Source organism: Diospyros lotus, chromosome 8, assembly GCF_014633365.1.
Source record: "Diospyros lotus cultivar Yz01 chromosome 8, ASM1463336v1, whole genome shotgun sequence".
Classification (NCBI taxonomy): domain Eukaryota; kingdom Viridiplantae; phylum Streptophyta; class Magnoliopsida; order Ericales; family Ebenaceae; genus Diospyros; species Diospyros lotus.
Window position 1 is genome coordinate 20769825 of NC_068345.1, and position 14675 is coordinate 20784499.

General features: G+C 40.1%; 1 protein-coding gene and 1 non-coding gene across 3 annotated transcripts in view; both read left to right on the forward strand.

Annotated features, from left to right (window-relative positions):
- The window catches only part of LOC127807510 (phosphatidate phosphatase PAH2-like), a 64912-nt gene extending 53712 nt beyond the window's left edge, over positions 1 to 11200 (forward strand). For both annotated transcript variants that reach the window (XM_052345408.1, XM_052345409.1), the window contains one exon: positions 10757 to 11200. The gene's annotated coding sequence lies outside the window, so the exon portion shown is untranslated. The remainder of the gene's footprint in view (positions 1 to 10756) is intronic.
- Positions 11201 to 14237: 3037 nt separating this feature from the next.
- On the forward strand, positions 14238 to 14344 carry LOC127809025 (small nucleolar RNA R71). The gene has a single exon (XR_008025035.1). It is a non-coding gene; the product is annotated as a small nucleolar RNA R71 (small nucleolar RNA).
- Positions 14345 to 14675: the final 331 nt, after the last annotated feature.

The window sequence follows — 14675 nt, forward strand, 5'->3', positions numbered from 1 at the left end:
TAGGAATATGCACTATCCAGTTGTCGATCTCCTGTCCACAAGAGACCCCCCATAATTAGGATTGGTATACCCTTGGATCCTTAGGTCTCCCCCTAAAGTGAATAGAATCCCTTTGCCTGGAGTAGCTTTAAGATAATTCAGAATCTTTCTCACGGCATGCATGTGTTCTTCAGTAGAGCTATGCATAAATTGGCTTACTAGGCTGACTGCAAAGGATATGTCAGGCCTAGTATGTGAAAGATATATCAATCTCCCTACCCCAGGCGTTGAAATCTTCCTTTATCTACTTCTTTGTTGCTTCCAGTATTAGCCCCCAATTTTATATTTAGATCAACTAGAATTTTTAACCCTTTTCCTCCTAGCAATCTTGTTTCAGAAAGTAGATCAAGTACATATTTTCTTTGGGATAAGAAGATACCTTCCTTTGAGTGCGCTACTTCAATGCCCAAGAAGTATCTCAATGGACCAAGATCTTTTATTTTAAATTCTCGGGCTAGATTTTCCTTAAGACATCCCTGTTCATGTAAATCATTCCCTATTACTACTATATCATCCACATATACTAGTAGTGTTATCACCTTATTTCCTATGTGTTTGATGAATAAAGTGTGGTCCCCTCTACTCTGGTGATACCCCATGGATAACATAGCCTTTGAGAATCTACCAAACCATGCACGTGGGGATTGTTTGAGGCATACAAGGCCTTCTTAAGCTTACACACGTAGTTGGTTCTTGTTTGCTCTTACTTGAATCCGGGTGGTATATCCATGAAGACTTCTTCTTCTAAGTTGCCATGCAAGAATGCATTCTTGACATCAAGTTGTTGTAATTTCCATCCATAGGTAGATGCCAATATGCTAAGAGGATTCTAATAGTTGTCATCCGGGCAACAGGGGCAAATGTTTCCAAATAATCAATGCCATAGGACTGAGTATAGCCCTTGACAACCAGTCGTGCTTTATACCTGTCAAGTGATCCATCAGCTTTGTACTTTAAATTAAAGATCCATCTACATCCCACCGGTTTTACATCCTTTAGTCTAGTTACCAGTTCCCAGATATGGTTCTTTTCTAGTGCCTTCATCTCTTCCATCATGGTTGCTTTCTAATTGACATCTCTCATGGCTTCCTCTACGATTTGGGAATAGCAATTGCATCCAAAGAAGTCAAGAAGCTTTTATGGGTAGGTGATAGGCGATGGTAGGATAAGTAGTTAGCCAATGGGTGTTTAGTACATGCCCTAACCCCTTTTCGAATAGCAATGGGAAGGTCAAGGTTTATATGCTCCAAGAACATTGAGTTTGAGTTAGGATTGCTGAATGTGGGCTTCTCACCTGGTGTGCTATCCAAACTCAGGTTCAGAGTTGATGTCAAGTGTGGCTGATGATCACCAATGGGCTACCGTCTCTTATAGACATAGGGAAAGCCTTTGTGTCTAATAGTATCAACATGTCCAGAACCTTCCTCCTTCCTCCTCCCTAGGAGAATTGGGTAAGATTGGAGAGCTAGGAACTGAAGCGTGAGAGAAATCAATGCCAAATAGTGTTGTTCCAAGGGTAGGGTTAAGATTTTCCTAATCTAGGTCAGGTTGATCAATGATGGCTGGTTTGACTGGGGTAGACTCAAAGAAAGGTTGGGATTCATTAAATGTGACATCCTTAGAGACATATAATTTTCGAGATTCAAGATGATAACACTTATATCCCTTTTGAGTAGGAGAATACCCAAGAAACACACATTTAAGAGCTCTAGGGTCCAATTTATCCCTATGAATTTTAAGGATGTGGACAAAGCAAGCACACCCAAACACCTTTAGGGGCAATAGTGTATGGTGATTTATTTCAGGAAAAAAGGTCATTAACTTTTGGAAAGGACTTAGGCCATTAATAACACCCTAGAAGGCACCCTATTAATGACATATGTGGCTGTCAGAACTGCTTCCCCCAAAAAATATTTGGGCATATGATGATGATGAAGGATGCTTCGTGTGACATTGAGAAGATACCTCATCTTTCTCTCTGCCACCCCATTTTGTTGGGGAGTATCAACACAAGATGACTGATGGATAATGCCCTCCTTCTGAAAATAGTTATGCAAGTGGGTGTTAAAATAATCCCGGGCATTGTCAGTGCGAAATCGTTTGGTAGGAGTGCCAAATTGGGTATGGATCATTTTACAAAATGAGGGTAACACTGATCCTATGGCAGCCTTTTCTTTTATAAGAAACACCCAACACATGCGTGTGCAATCATCAATAAATGTAATGAACTACTTTGCCCCAGAATAATTAGATCTTTTGGATGGCCCCCAAACATCAGAATGAACCAAATAGAATGGCATAGAAGCCAATTTATTGCTAATAGAATAAGAAACTCAATGATATTTTGCAATAATACATTCATCACATTGAAAATTGCTAGGATCTAAGGAATTGAATTAAGACGAAAACATTTGTTTTAACACAATAAATGAGGGATGTCCTAATATAAAATGATGAAGCCATATAGCAGAAAGGTTAGAGGCAGACTGAGAGGAGGAGTAGGCCAAACTATGTTGCTTCCTTATAGAGCCTTCACCCTTCCCATCCAAGATGTAGAGCCCATTGTGAACCCTAGCCACACCAATCGTCTTCCCCGTGCCCTTGTCCTGAAACTTACACGTGTGGTGAGAAAACAACAAAGCAATTTAAATCATTGGTTAGTTTGGTAATAGAGATCAAACTTGTTGTTAGGCTTGGGACATGAAGAACTTGGTTAAGTGGCAACCAAAAAATTGATGATACTTTGCCTTTTCCTACTATAGGGATAGTGGTACCATTGGCAATTGTGATTTGTTTAGTGGTTTCAAGAGCTTCATATGTTTCAAAAAACTGAATGTTAGAGGTCATGTGATCGGTAGCTCCCGAATCTAGGATCCATGTGTTATTCTTATTAGTTTTAGAAGCAATGAAAGACTCAAAGGAAAGGTTACCTTACTACACCAAGGAGCATGAGACTCCATCTTGGAACGTCCGAAGGAAAGCTTTTAGTTTGCCTAATTTCTTTGGATTCAGTTGTGTAGATTCTTCCACTTCTGAAATATCATTCTTTGCTGCCTACTCTTCTAGATCTTCGTTAGATAAATAGCCTTGATGCTGCCCCATGTTCTTGAATCCTCCTATCCTGCTTAACACGGCCTCCTTTCCGTGTAGCTTAAAACATGTTTCTCTAGTGTGCCTTGCCTTCCTACAAAACGTGCACCACTGTCCATCACGATTGGAGGTTTGGTTCTGACCCCCAAGCCTATAATCCGACCTTCTAGGAGCCTGGTATGTTGTTTTTCCAGATTTGTTGTCGCCTCCATCTTGCTTGCTAACCAAGGCCGATCCTTCTGTGCTATGGACAAAAAGCATGACAGATCTTCTATTCTCTTTACTCCTAACAATAGCAAAAACTTCATTTAAATTAGGTAACTTATCCTTACCAAGGACTTGTACTCGAACCTGATCAAACTTGGGATTTAGGCCTGCTAGGAACTCTACTATCCTGTCTCGTTCAAGGATTCGATTGAGAGTGGCAGTGTCCCCTTGGCATACCATCTCAATGGCTTGATATTGATCAAGCTCTAACCAAAGACCTCTCGTCAGATTGTAGTATTCGATGACAGTTGTATGGCCTTGTTTGGTACCATTGATCTTTGTTTTAACATCAAAGATCATTGATGCATCCCTGACTTGCGAGTAGGTCTGTTGTACGGTCTCCCAAACTTCACGGGCAGTATTAAGGAACATGAAGTTCTTGCTGATCTCCGGCTGCATCAAACTCCACAACCATGACATGATGCGAGAATCTTCTACATCCCATGTATTGAAGCTGGGATCGTTAGCTGCTGGAGGGTTTGCTGATAGGTGGCTGTTTTTTCCTCTCCCTTTGAGAAGTGTTTTGACCAGCTAAGACCATTGGAGGAAGTTCCTGCCATCTAACTGATATGATGGATGAATGCTTGGTAACTCTCCAGCAATAAGGGGCTGATCCAATAGAAGGATGTCTCTGGTGGTGACTGTTGGAGTTGGATTTGTTGTTGTTGAAGTGTCTGACATGATGGACGAGGGAAATAGACAGTTGAACACAAAGATACGAACACGAAAATGACTGGAATGCCCAAACACGAAGGATTTCGACACCAGGGATGGGCTTAAAAGACGTCAGAGGATAAATCTGGAGGAGCTGGAAGCGAACGGTCGGCTGACGTGCCTTCACGCGCTGCGCGTGGGATCGGAGCGAGCTTGAACAGCGGCGCGTGGGGTTTTGGTTGCCGGTGATTTTTCTGGGGTTGACCAATCTGGAGATGGTGAACCTAATGGTGGTTGTGGTGCTGCAAGATGATGGCCAGACAGAGGAGTTCCGACTAGAACAGTGCAATGAAGATACTTTGGAAGAACGAAGTGGTTGTGCAATAAAGGCACTAGGTTTTACTGTATCAGCCTATTAACGAGGTTCTAATACCATGTAGAAAGGGAGAAAGGGAAGCGGTATTCCCACCCGTTTTATTGATACAAATCAGAAATATTTATACAAGTAGTTTCCTAAGAATTCTCCTAAGATTTAGGACTAGATTACATTCATATTATCTAGATTATAACACTAAAAGATAAATCTAAGAAATAACACAAGATAATACAAAGCAATAAATAAAACAAAATAAATAGAAAGATGATAATGGATGATTATTAATGAATCTTCAAGGCCCGACCCGGCCCGGCCCGGTCCTGTTTTTATTTCTTCAACAGAGATGATTCAAAGAAGGTAACATCCACTGAAACAAAATAGCGAGATAATTTAGGAGAGTAGCAACGATACCCCTTCTGAAGGTGTGAATAACCTAGAAAAACACATTTGACAGAACGAGCGGATAACTTATCACGACCTGGGGCAAGATGGTGAATAAAGCAGGTACTCTCAAAGATAAGAGGAGGAAGAGAATATAAGGCAACCCAAGAAAAAAGAACGAAATGAGGAATTTGGAGATGAAGACATGATATGGAAAGAACAACCCATTATTCTGGCTAACTGGATCTGGAACAGGTTGAAAGAACATCCCACTATTCCGAGGCGGCGACGACTAGATCTAGGGTTAGGGTTTGGCTAACAACTCTTATACCATGTAAATAAAATAATGTATGTATTATACCAAAAGTGTATAATACAAGAGAATATATATATATACAAGTATTTTATGCTAATTACTCTAATACCTCCCCCCCCCCCCCCCCCCCCCTATCTTATTTAACACTTACGTCTCCAAGTTATGAGATTACCTCCTAGAAATGTGCAATACCCTGATATTGATCTTCTGTCGACAACCGATCCTGTATAGCCTGCATCAGTATAGGCCTCAAGATACAGCTCTTCCCCTTTCTTAAACAACATTCCTTTGCCTGATATCCTCTTTAAATATTACAGAATCATGTGTACTGCTTTGAGATATGTTTCTTTAGGATTATGCATGAATTGACTTACCACACTCAGGCATATGCTATGTCTAGCCTCGTATGTGACAAGTAAATAAGCCCTCTAACAAGCCTTTGATAGGACATTTCATCCACTACACCATCTTCTAGGACATCTCCAAGCCAGTAATTAGGCACTATGGGTGTATCATCAGGTTTACTTCCCAGCTTACCAATTTTAGTTAACAAGTATTGGATGTATTTCTATTGGATATGAAGATCCCCTACTTGAGAGTGTGCTACCTCAATACTTAGAAAATATTTCAACCTACCTAGCTCTTTAATCTCAAATTCTTTGATCGAGCAACTTTTTAATTTTTCCATTCCTTCCATATCATCTCTAGTTACTATGATATCATCCACATATACCAGCAATGCAGTCACTCCCCCTAAGACAGAGTGGTTTACAACCAGAGTATAATCATCCTGGCTTTGTTTGTACCCTATACCAAGTGTTGCTTTGGTGAACCACCTAAACCATGCTCTTGGTGACTTCTTCAATCCATATGGGCATTTTTCAACCTACACACCACATCTTCCCCTATCTTTGATCCAAAGTCGGGCAGTACTTCCATATAAATCTATTTCTCAAGATCGCCATGTAAGAACGCATTCTTGACATCAAACTGTTTCAATTTCCAACCTAATTTGGCAGCCAAAGATAATAGCACTCTCATAGTGTTCATTTTAGCCACTGGAGCAAATGTCTTAAGATAATCCACCCCATATGTTTGTGTGTATCCTTAGCAACTAATCTTGCTTTGTACCTTTTTAATGACCTGTTTGATCTATACTTTGTTGTGAATACCCATTCGCATCCCACTGGGTTCTTTCCCTTCTATAATTTCACCAACTATGTTTGATTTTTCTCAAGTGCTTCCATTTCTACCTTCATAGCATCCCTCTAGTTCTTATTACCTAATGCTTCAGATAAGGTCTTGGGTATGGGAATTGTGTTTAGGCTGGTGAGGAAGGCTCTATGTTTAGCAAACAGGTTTGTATAGGACATGAACAAATGTAAGGGATGTTTGGCACAGGTTTTTGTTCCCTTTCTGATGGCAATAGGAATGTCAAAGTCACTTTGATCAGGTTCTGTTACACTAGGATTGGGAATAGTGGTTACCTCAGTGGCATCAGGGATCCTGATCAGATGATGGAGCTTGAATAGGTTGAGTGGTTGGTGTTTTTCTTCTTGAATACACCTGTAGTGGACTAGTCAATGTTGGTGGTTGCTCCCCCTCTATCATTTCATGTGAGTCATTTTGAATGAATGGCCAGGACTCAAGTTATGGAATAGGAATAGAAGAATGGCTCGAATAAGGGAATTCAAGGCGAAAGAAATCTCTATCCTTGTCTTCCAAGAATGAAGTCTCCCCCTAAAGATAAGGACGATCAAAATATGAATCATTTTTAACAAAGCTAACATTAGCGGGGACATGAAACTTCTGGGAGGATGATAACACGTATACCTCTTTTGGGTGGAAATAACCAACAAAGATGCATTTGAGAGCACATGGATCAAGTTTTCCTCTATGTTCAGTGTTTATATGGACGAAAGATATGCAACCAAACACTTTTGGGACTAGACCATTGGAGGCATTGAAACTTGGACATAATTGTGTGAGGACTTGTATTGAACTGTGGGAATCAAGGCTTCTTGAGGGTAGTCTGTTTATGAGGTGAGTGGCTATCAAAACTGCTTCTCTTTGATATTGTTTTGGGACATTCTTTTGAAATAGGAGGGTTCTTGTGATAGCTAGGAGATGACCATTTTTTCTTTCAGTCACCCCATTTTGTTGTGATGTATTGATGCAAAGAGACTTATGAATTATGCCCTTTTCGTGAAAGAAGGATGACAAAGGCTAATTGAAATAGTCTTTTGCATTATTAAAGCAAAGTCTTTTTTATTTTGACATCGAATTTTGGGTTTTAACCATATTGTAAAAGACTAGAAAAATTGTGCACACCACAAATTTGGTTTCCGAAAGGTATAACCAAGTTACGCAAGTGTAATCATTAATAAAAGAGACAAACCATTGAGCTCCAAAAATATTAGGAACAGTTGAGGGACCCCATATGTTGTTGTGAATAATTGTAAATGGAAGAGAACTTTTTTTTTTGTGTAAATAAAATATATTAATAGGGAAAAGTGCATAAGCGTCTACAAAAACAAGTTGGGGCATACCCCGCTAAGAAACAAGATACAAAACAACCCTCTCACACGAAAAGAAACAAAATTAAAACTAAAGCAACCTCAAACATGCGGGTAAAGAGAAAAGAACACTAACAAGACCAGATAAAAGTGAGAGAACAACAGCAACCAGTCCAAGGCAAAATGACTAAGAGAGCGTGAGAGGATCGCTGGGGAGAGAAACGGAGCCATAAACTGCCATCATTAAAACTCCCACCAAACCATGGAGAACAGTACAAAAGGATGAGACCGAGGATAGCTAATGACTAAGGATGGCAGGGGAGCCTATTAGAGGCCTCAAGAGATGAGACTGAGGATAGCTAATGACTAAGGATGGCAGGGGAGCCTATTAGAGGCCTCAAGAGAGCCAAATGGATGGAGGAACGGGGGGAAGGGATTTGTCAAATCCATAAGTCTCCTACCTCTGCAACCAACCCCATTAAGCGATGAAATTTGATACAGGAGCACACTATTAAATTCCACAGTACTAGGCCAGCTGACTGCAGGATGGAGAAAGAACTGGTTGGAAGGAATTGCCAGACTGGCGCAAACACGGCACATGGGAAAGAAGAGAACTTCTTTTATTCAATTCTTTTTTTTTTTTTTTTGGGTGCAAGTTCACACACATCACAATGAAAATCCTCAAGAGCTAATCCTTTGAACAATAAAGGAAACATTAATTTAAGAACACTAAAAAGGGATAACCAAGATGAAAATGGTGAAGCCAAAGCTTGTCTTTATTGGACCTGGAGGACTCAATAATGAATGATAGAGGGAAACTCTCCCTTCATTAACTTGTCTACTAGGTTCTTCAAGATAGTAAAGGCCACCTCTCTCTCTAGCACGTCCAATCATCCTCCTCATGCCTGTTCCTAAAACTCACAAAATGATGAATGAAAAATTACATTGCAATTAGAATCTGTGATGAGTTTTTGGATTAACTTAAGGTTGGTGAATAGCTTAGGCACATGGAGAACATTTTTAAGGGTGAGGTGACTGTTTATGAGGACATCTCCTTGGCTGGCCACAGTTATTACCGAGCCATCTGCAATGGTTATTTTCCTAGTACTAGGACATGATGTATAGGAGATAAATCTGTGGGAAGAACAAGTCATATGATTTGTGGCTCTTGAGTTAATTATCAGGCATTTGGAAAGGTTATACCCGAAGCATGAAGGGCATGAGAAGAGGAAGATATACCTATAAATGCAAGACTGCAAGTACTTGTCCCAGTTTTCTTCTCCAATGATCCCAACAGACTTCTTAATTTTTCAATCTCTTCCTTATTGAGCTCTATTGGACTTGACTGTTCTTGGGGTCTTCCTTCAGCAGGCTGCTGCTGTATACTGACCACATAAACCTGCCCATGTCCTCTTGGTTGTCTATTCTTAGGAGGCTTACCATGAAACTCCCAACACTCTTCTATGGTATAACGAGGCTTCCTGCAATAATTACACCATAGAGAGTCCTTGTTGTTCACTTTTGATGAATTGAATGGCTTCTTATCCTCTCTAGGTTGCTTGTCCTATCCAAGATTCTTCACAATTGCAAGGGATGAACTGTCTATAGCTGATGTCTCAAGCATCACTCCACTTCGTCCTTCTTGCGATCATCTCATTTAGAGAAGGCAGGTCTTCCTTTCCAAGGATTTGTTCTCTTAACTACATCAAACTCTAAATTTAGTCCAACAAGAAAGTCATAAATTCTTTCTTTTTCGACAAACTTTTTTTGTATGGCTGCATCATCACTGCACTTCATTTGAATGCATTGATAATGGTCCATCTCTTGCCACAACGTTTGTAAAAGGTTGGCATATTCAGCGATTGACTGAGATCCTTGGTTGGTAGCTATCACTTTTGTCTTAATCTCATAAATCTTGAGCAGTATCATGAACTTTGGAATATGTGAGTTTGACTGTGTGCCAAATCTCCTTGGTAGTGCTCATGAACATAATTGTGTTGTTGATTTCTAGCAGCATGGAGTTCCTCAACCAAGACATTACCATCAAGTCTTCCTCGTCCTAGACTACATATGTAGGATCATCCTTCTTAGGCTCAGTTTCGAGTAGGTGACTCAACTTCCCTTTGCCTTTTAGAAACGTACAGATTAACTAAGACCACTTCAAATAATTATTTCCATTCAGTCTATATGCTGCCTAAATGTTCTGCAACTTCCTGCTTGAAGCCGTACCATTACGTCCAACGAAAGGTGCCTTGGTTGTACTGCTTGATTCGATTGTGTCCATCATGATTCTGGTGTTTTTAAGGATGATTCTAAAGTGGATCAGAGATCGATATTGGTTACCCAAGTTGCAAAACCAAGAAAAAAGAACGAAAGCAATGTCTAATTCTAGGAATACGAACCTAGGGCTCTGGTACCATCTTCAAAAGTGAACCAGTAATCTGATCTATTCTCTTAGGGTAGCATTCTCCGAATATATTCAGTTGGTAGATAAAGAATAGAACAATAAACTAATTTCTAAAGTAAGAAATTGCCTAAAACCTGATTTCCTATAATTTCAAGTCTACTAAAATTAGGTCCGCTCTTACTCATGGAATTGATTGCAATACTAGGGTCAGCCACTAGATATAAGTTTGGATTTTCTATTCTTCTCTTTTGTATTGTGGGCTTCTTCCCTCTGGTGCTTTTTCAATGACATGTAATTATTCAAAAAAAAAAAGGCAACAAATTGTTGATTTCAAATAGATGGATTTATTGGTTGGTTTAGCTATCCATTTTGTTTCCTGAGTTAATTCTGGTGAGCCTGATTGTGCATTTAATAGCTGATATGACTCGTTCAAGAACATGGTGGTGGCATATGATGCCAGTTCGATAATGTTTATGCTAAATTTTGAGCACTTATTATTTTTCTTGACTTTGTCTTTGTAACAATCTCAATTAGCTTCATCGTACAAGAAAACACTGATCAAAAGTCAGTGTTCTAATATGGGTATTTTCTTTTTTAGCCAAACCTTGTCAGTGTAACCTTGGTCTTTTTGTCGTGGCGGTTAACCTCGTATGATTTAAAATATCTGGATGTTTCAGTCTTTACTAAACAATTATCTCCTTCGAATACAGGGGCATGATTGACCAAGGGATCAACTACTGGCCGAAGAAATTCCACTTTTGAGACTATTCTGTGGTCTTCTAACTTTAGCTGGCAATGCATGCATATATATATTATCTGTGGATGGCCTTCAGACGGTGAGACAGATGATCCAGCTCACCCATAACTCTTTTTGTTTATAATAGATTGAGGGGTTGTATTGGTATGGATTTGAAGGAGATATCCTACTGCTTATTTATTATTCTTGCCGGCTGTTGGCATTGAAGAGTCGTCTATGCTTCACGTTCCATGCTCCAAAAAATAAACCAATTCATCCCATCAATTTGTATAGTGTGCAAATGCAATGCTCTCATGTAAGTATTGACTGGAAAATTTACCATACTACCAGTCTTTGAATTTGTAATCTCTTTCAATTCATTTGTCATCATTAATTAATGGAGACACACCTTTTTGCATTTTCTGCGATTCTTCATTTTATCCTTCAAAGAAAAACCGTGAATATTTTGAGAGATCCTCTCAGATAGTGTCACGCAATCTAATTAGTCACATCCACATGTCCAACCATCTACATTCTTGCAACACATCCAATGTTTAGTTGCACGCATGACGTGTCCTAGTCACAACCCCATTGTGTCCCAATCATCTATAGAATATCTTGTCATCACCATATGTTGTTTCTCAGTCACAACCCTGTTGTGTCCCAATCATCCATAGAATGCCTCATCATCGCCATGTGTTTCTGTGTGGTAGAGCTTTCTTTCTTGATGAAATGGTAGTCTCCAATTCAACAGGCTAGAATATCTTCCACTACCTAATGTGGCAATGTCTTCGTTGCTAATAGTTAATGATTAGTCCTCCCTCAGAATTGCCACTAGTTTTTCTTGACCTCCCAACTGGCCTTATAACACCCCACTTCCTAGGGATATCACTAGCTTGGAAAGTAAGGATTTTTTTTAACCTAACTCCTTAAGGTATCTTGTGCTTAAACGCGAAAGTGTCATAGGTTGAAACCAAGATCATACATGTGATAATTATAGGTAATACATCACATCAAGAAATGTTCATCATTACACCATGAGTTCCACAAAAAATTTCATGGTAGGATATGAATTATTATTGATATGCCCCGTAAACAATAGAAAATTTGAATATGAAGTGGACCCAAGTGACGAATGAAATTCACACAAAAACAAAATCAAGACAATGATCTGAGTGGCCCAAAAACAAAATCAACAAGGGAAGAATAAAATAGAAAGAGCAAGACAATGACCGAGTGACCACTCGGTCATTAGCAAATCAAAATACATGTGAAACATCCTAGTTCCAATTGTCATGCTTTTACTTCACTTATATTATTTTATTCCCAACTCACTTGCATTATTTTTCAAACTTCACTTGCGTCATTTGAATCTCCCAAATTCACTTGGATTATAAAAATACCCATTAAATATTTGAAGAGGGAGGAAGATTGAGATTAAAGATTGGATTATTGGAGGCAGCTTGGCCAACACACAAGCAAGCCACACGCAAGAGGTTTGGTCGCGCACAGGACAGAAGCAAGCCCCAGCCCATTAATTTAATCGAGTGGGCACCACTCGGCTAACAACCTTAAAGTATGAAGCTTCCAATTGAGGATTAAATCGATTTAATTAATGTGAGAACCTTGAAGCTTGGCAAATTGAATAATTGGAGGAGCAACAATCAAACAATTGAATAATTGAAGCTTGGCATGAAGCAGCAATTGAACAATTGGAAGAGGCGCATAAAGGCACCAGTTGGTTGCAAACCGAGAGGCCTCTCGGCTGTCCTAAGTGACTCTACAGTCACAAGATGTTCCTTAACCTCTGGGAGCCTCCCTCGATGCCAACGAATCCTTGTGGGGCATTTCTCAAATCCGAATATTTCAAGAAGATAAGCAACAAACCAATAAGAATTCTGGTCCCACAAGAGCTTTGGAATAATTGAGATAAACACCTATAATGAGAAATCTCATGATAAGCATCATTTATAAGAGATAAACGACATTTATAACAATTTTAGTCTTAGTCAAACTAGAGATAATCAAGATAAGTATTATTTACAAAGAATCTGGACCATCCGGGCCAAATCTCATCCCTCTCCTTAAGGCCCAATCTTGGTCCACCCTTTGGACCCAACCTTGGCCCAGCGCCAGCCTGCCACGGTATCATTGCGACTTCCACTAGATATCCGAGCAGCCCTTTCAGATCCTGTCCTCATTAATGGCAGATGTTATCCACATTAATGAGGGTTTCGTCACCACCATACTTGGGAATCTCCACCGGCACCGGATAGTCAGTCTCATCACCTGCAAACGCACAACGCATGCATGTAAGAGAACATATCCGCTTCCTATATTAGTCAGCTCTCTTCAGAGTCAAGATATGTTTTGATCTCTGACCTACTGATATACTATCTCTCCTCACTCTCTTACTCACTCGAGCGTCATAGTGTTTGCAGGTACCACCCGCCCCCCGAACGGACCTATCACCAGAGCCCACGTCCTGCCTCCGATTGTCCTCATTTTGGTCAGGAAGGAACATCTGGCACCCACCGTGGGGCTCAGTAAAATTTACCTACCCCATAAGTTCACGAGAGCCTTTCAAACCAACTTCCCAGTAGCCATACCATGGTGCGAACCAGAAGCGCCCCTGCCCAAGAGCCGAATAACCTCGATCATCCCCTTCAAAACCCAGTTGTCATAGAAGTCCTTCTCCAAACAGTCCAGTAGCTCCAGAATCGAGTCACCGAATTAACCCAAAACCAGCAGCATGACCAACCCAACAAGCGAACTGACTGTAATGCGGAAGGCAGTCGTTACCAACACCACCAGGCTACCCACACCCTTGTTCCCTCACCTTCCACATCCTTCTACTCCCACAACCATCCCTTTTTTCGAGTTCATCATGATAGTCCCTCTACCCGACGGCTTCCGCCCCCTACGCCTTAGAACCTTATGACGGCACCATCGATCCTCAAGATCACCTCACCACATTCAGCGCCGCCATGCTGATAAGTGGAAACTCGAACCTAATCATGTGCCGATCCTTTCCTAGCACCTTGAGAAAATCGACCATATTGTGGTTCTCGTCCTTGGAGCCAAATTCTATCCACGACTTCTCCGAGCTAACCACTCACTTCATCACCCATTTCTCCCCTAACCGAGCCCAAATTTCACATACCTGTATACAAGATTGAATAGGGTTAATATTTAACTGGTCGATTTTCTTAAAAAGATTATTTACCTTTGCATTCAATGTTGTCATTGCATCAATCTCATGTACTCCAGTTGTTCTTCTTGGCATAGATCTTTCAGATGACCATTGATAGCTATTGTTGACCATCTCTTCAAGAAGGTCATAAGCTTCATCGATCTCTTTTCCCATTAAAGCTCTTCCTGCAGTTGCATCAATGGTAATCCTGGTGTTATGATTTAAACCATTATAAAATGTTTGAACCACTAACCACTTTGGAAGCCTATGATGAGGACATCTTCTTAACAACTCTTTAAATCGCTCACATGCTTCATATAAATTCTCCATGTCTGCTTCTATGAAATTGGTTATATCATTCCTTATCTTTGCAGTTTTCGCGGGGGAAAGAATTTATTGAAAATTTTATGTGCCAAATCATCCCATGTTGTAATGGACCCTGTAGGCAAAGAGTTCAACCAATACTTAGCTTTATCTCTTAATGAAAAAAGAAATAGCCTAAGTCTAACCGCATCATTAGAGACACCATTTTACTTAAAAATATCACAAATCTCCAAAAAATTAGCCATGTGAGCATTGGGGTTATCGCTCGGTAACCCGCTAAACTAAATAGAGGTTTGAATCATTTGAATAATAGCTAGCTCAATCTCAAAATTATTTGTCCCTATAGTTAGTCTGGTGATGCTGGAGGGTGTTCCTT